At 39.3% G+C, this 5,206-nt stretch overlaps 1 protein-coding gene across 1 annotated transcript in view; it reads right to left on the bottom strand.

The window, feature by feature from the left end:
- KDM5B (lysine (K)-specific demethylase 5B) overlaps positions 1-5,206 on the bottom strand; it is an 81,867-nt gene that overhangs the window by 75,869 nt on the left and 792 nt on the right. The gene's annotated exons all lie outside the window — the stretch shown is intronic.

Raw genomic sequence — 5,206 nt, 5'->3', positions numbered from 1 at the left:
AGATACTGAAAATCAATACATATATTACTATTATTCTGGTATAATGAAGAAAGATCAAATATAGTGTAAACGTTGGAGGAAATCTAATCTTTCCTGGCAGAAAGTATATACCGTATTTTCCTGCGTATAAGACTACTTTTTAACCCAGGGAAATCTTCTCAGAAGTGGGGGGTCGTCTTATACGCCCAGTCGTCTTATACGCCGGAAAATACGGTAAATTAGATACAGGAACTGACTCGGTTCAGGTAATCCTCAAACATGTCATGGACAAGCATTCTCCTGTCTCCCTTTCCACATCCTCTGTTCTCTTTCCAGTTTGCCACAACAGGACCATGATTTGTAGAATTAGAACATGATATCTGAACGGGGCCAAAATGAAGTTGAGATCCCCCACTGATCTGAGCAGAATGCAGCACAGAAAGTTGGATGTGGTAGTTTAATTCCCTAGACATAAATAAGAAGAGGAGGAGGAGAAAGAGAAGGAGAAGAAGAGATTGGATTTATACCCCGCCCCTCACTCGGAGTCTCAGAGCAGCTTACATACTCCTTTCCCTTCCTCTCCCCACAACATACACCCTACCCTGTGTGGTAGGTGGGGCTGAGAGAGCTCTTTCAAGAATTGCTCTTTCAAGCTCTGAGAGAACTATGGCTTGCCCAAGGTCATCCAGCAGCTGCAAGTGGAGGAGTGGGGAATCAAACCCAGTTCCCAGATTAGAGTCCGCAACAATTAACCACTACACCAGAACAGGACAAGTAAGGAACAGAAGCAAACATAATACTTGGAGATCGCAATAAGAAAGTTTTGAAACTCAGAAGTTCTGAATCTCCTTTCTGCTTCCAAATTAAAATGGGGTGCTTTAGTTTATCCATCTTGGAAGAAAAATTCAGTGTTCATACATATGCCATGAGGTGATGGATGTCTGGACTTCTGACACAGTGTGGTAGGCACAGCCACAAAATGGCTGCCATGGCTTACCTTTTGTCACACAGTGAAAATCCTTGTGCTGTGGTGGCAGCTGCTATCAAAGCAACATTTAAAAAAATCTACACAGCCAATCAAATCTCCAGTGACCAGTCAGAAGATGTGCTAGGAAAAGCCCCACCCACTTTTTCCCTGATGGGCACTAGGAAAGTTGTTGGCAGGTTCCATGGCACCCACGGGCACCACACTGGGGACCCCGTTATTAGATTTTATTTAGAAAAATGATACATGGTTATCTACAAACCATCTAATTAGTTTGCATTCTGAGAATGAATAGTGGTTCTAAGTATCTTCTCGCTAAAGTACTTGTGTGTTAACACAAAGCACAGTAACTACTCTGGTATATGCTCATAACATATATACTTTTATCATTACATATACAATTTTATTTCAAGCCACCTGGGATAAATCTAAATCAAATAATATTCTTCTGATTCTAAACAGCAAAAATAGATAGGAAAGTAGTTTACTAATCACAACAGGAATATGGTTTAAAAGTTTATAAGAAAAAAAATATCTCCCTACATCAATGAGTGCTACCTCTCTCTTCTGCAAGAGAGATCATTGTTATTCCTTCTGGTTTACACACTGTCCATGGAAACAAAGGAACAGCTATTCATATCTTGAGTTTTTTAGACAGAAAGGTTGTTTGTCCAGAAGTGCATGCTTCTTGCATCAAGGCTGTAATACTGAGTGAAATTTTGAGCTGTTACATATTATGCTCGATATCAGGTGAGATTATCATACTGATATAGAGGGTTTTTCAACCCTGTAGTTGAAATCCAATGCAAATTGACATGCACTTGCACTGACTTCAATGGGATTCAAGTGTTTGCAGCCATCAATCAGTCCATCCTATACAGATATAGATGTGCTGGAGTTTACTGGGTTAGGCATGCCTAGCTAGGCAGAGTTGTTGTTCAGTCGCACAGTCGAGTCCGACTCTTCGCGACCCCATGGACAATCTCCCGCCAGGCTCTCCTGTCTTCCGCCGTCCTCCGAAGTTGGCTCAATTTCATGTTCGTTGCATCGCTGACACTGTCTAACCATCTCATCCTTTGCCGTCCCCGTCTTCTTTGACCTTCAATCTTTCCCAGCATCAGGGTCTTTTCCAGTGAGTGCTCCCTTCTCATTTGGTGGCCAAAGTATTTGAGCTTCAGTTTCATTATCTGGCCTTCCAGGGAACAGAGTACTAGGCTGCATTCTAGTTTCCAGGCCTAAAAGATGAAGTATTTTGACAGCAGTGCAAAAAAAGTTTTCAGTTACAAAGCCGATGAAATCTGTTGCCCAAGCTTCATTTTAAACTACAGATGCCTAACTTTTTTGCATCAATAAACATTGACTTCTGCGATCCAGCTCCATTAAATAGCACAGGCATGCTACTTTCTACATAATTGAGATGTGGACTGCCTTAACTGTTCTCAATCCTAGTTCTAATCAGCCCTTTCAAAATACTTTCACATTATTTTAAAGTGAAATCTTTCCAGCCATGGAACACAGATCGATTTGTATTAAAAAAATCAGGAAAGTGTAATGGTTGTTCAAAATACTTTATTCCTGATTTACAGCAGTACTAATTGTAGTTTCTTATAAGTCCACACAACAAGTTTTTCCATTAGATTACCTCATTTAAAGATAACACAGTTCACAATAGTTGCCATTTCTAGTATACAGAGAAGCACAAAGTGCCCCTTTCAAAATGGTGTTTGATTGCAACCTAAACCAATTTGAGTCTTTTTGTGGGAAAGGAGGAGTAAAAGTGTTTTGAATGGAAAAATACCAGGACAGCATTACAGACTGGAGTAGAAGGATTATTATAAATTCATCTCACTCCTCTCCTGTAAACTCTCTTCTCTAAGCAGATGGTACAAAAGGGATATACTTACTTTACCTCAGTAAAACAGGAAGCAGGAAAGACAAGCCTAACATACTACCAGAAATGTAATTATTTCTAGCACTGGCTACCAAAAGTCCAGGCAACATTTAACCTTGGCTCAAAAATTGTTTTTGCTTCAACGCTGCAATCAGAAATCCAGTAATGAATCCACTAGGGCAGAGGTGGCCAGCTTCTATTTCTCAGGGATCCCCTTACTGTCCATACACTAGGATGTACAAAATACTTCTGGCCCACAATCTGACATGTCATGCCATAGAGGTGTATAAAGCATACACGCTCAGACAGCAAAACACATATTTGGAGCTGGAACACAAATGTCCTTCCAGAAAGACCTCCTCAATAGAAAGGCTGGCTTCAATCCTTTACCTTTCAAGAATGCATAAGAATGTAGCAACACAATAAAATGTACATGATACACACCCCAGATCTCATTTATCTATCAAGTAAAACTGTGATAAGATTCTTTACCACCATGCTTTCACTGAAATTGTGCAGGATTACTAAGGGCCAAATTATCTCACAGGACACCAGTTGGCCAAGCCAGCATTAGAAAAGTCTTTTACAAGTACATATATGAGACATCTGTTCAAAAGTGCTGCAAACGAGCTTTGATCATAAATACTCCAGTCAGGATGAATTTACGAACAAAGAGATTAAAATGGATATTATGCAAACAGGTCTATCACACCGTCTTTCAATCCAGTTTTTACCTGTTTCACCAACAAACTTTTATACATACCCACAAGTACAATTAAGATAAAGTTAGAGATACTGGAAGATGATCTTTAAAAGGCAGTCTAAGGATATATGCTAGTAATTCTTTTCAAATCAGAAGTTTCCCATTCACAACGAAAGTGCCAGCCAAACACTGTTTCCACACTAACCTTACTGAAATCAATGGGCCTGCACAGAAACAAAGGTTGGTAGGTTTCAACCAGTAGAATAAGGCAAGTTCCTATATACCGTTTTCTTCAGTTAAGTTGTGATTTTTCCAATAAATATTAGAAGACATACTGAAGTGTTTCTGAATGTAGAGAATGGGCTAGAATTAAAGTTTCATTGTAGAAGTCATAAAAATATACCTTTATCCACAACCTAATTAAACCCTTTCAATGGCCTATTTCAATTACTGCTCACTATAAGCTACTAGAAGACACATTTATCATTAGCTCACCCTAGATAAAGAATGCTATAAGTAGAAATAAAGGAATCGTGCATCCCCTTTCAACAAGCAAATCTTTGTTTCCACCTCGTTCACATAGTTTATGCAGGTAGAAATAACTGTGCTAATAAAACTACAACAAATCACACTGAAAAATAATAAAACAATAACTGAAAAGTTTCTGGTTCAAAATTACCTTTTTGAAGCCCACAAAACTGTCTGTTTATACTTCTAATGATGAAGACTTATCACCCTTCCTAATATGTATTGCACTCTAAAATGGTGGCCATGTCTGCCTAGGATTCTGGAAAAAAAAGCTCTCTCAAAACTCTAATGATTATATTTATATATTCTCAACTTTAGCATAATGGTACCTGTATTAAATTTAATCCAGATGATTCTAAAAAATACCCAAAGTAAACATTTTATGGATATAGAAAATGCGGAAATAAGGAAATCTACAACCCTAGCTTAGCCACAATGCCAACATGGAGGGCAACACCCAAGCAGCTGTCTCACTTAAGGTCTTTACACAGTCACTGCTGTACGGTATTTCTGTGGAAAGTAACAGCCAGCTGCCCCCATAATATGACAAAACTCAGAACTTTTGTTGGATGAAAAGCCTGAACCAACTGCTTATCTAATTTGAAAGCGTCCAGCTCTACACAAGGATAAACCATGACAATGGCTGCCTCTTTCAAGCCATAGAAGAATTCTCTCCAGATACTTTTTACTGCACAACTTTTAGATTAAAAAAAAAACCCACTTAAAAGTGAATTGTGTACACTCAGCTCTTCATCAGTTGCCTACAAGGTCAAAACTAAAAACCTCACACCCTAACTAAACTGGGGACTTGGTGGTCAATTTCTGAGCTTTTAAAGTTTATTTAAATTTTTAAACTAACTCCCATGATGCCTAACTGAATCTTGCTTCCATAGAGAAACAAAAGCACCCACTCCTCTACTGAAGCTACGCTCATCCGGCTACCCTCAGACAAGTCATTTTTTTAAGAAGGCACTTCTGAAATAAAAGGAAATAACCTCCGTTTGGTGCGGAGCTTAGAAATGTGCCTCATTGTGTGTGCGCGCGGGTGTGCGCGCTCCAGTCTCTCGGGCTCCAAAACGCTGGGTAGACACACAAGGCAACTTTATTCGGGGCGGGGGGG

The sequence above is a fragment of the Gekko japonicus genome, unplaced genomic scaffold, assembly GCF_001447785.1.
Source record: "Gekko japonicus isolate JY-2015 unplaced genomic scaffold, Gekko_japonicus_V1.1 scaffold211, whole genome shotgun sequence".
Lineage (NCBI taxonomy): Eukaryota > Metazoa > Chordata > Lepidosauria > Squamata > Gekkonidae > Gekko > Gekko japonicus.
The sequence above is the reverse complement of the archived record's forward strand: the minus strand, read 5'-3'. Positions and strand labels throughout refer to the sequence as shown.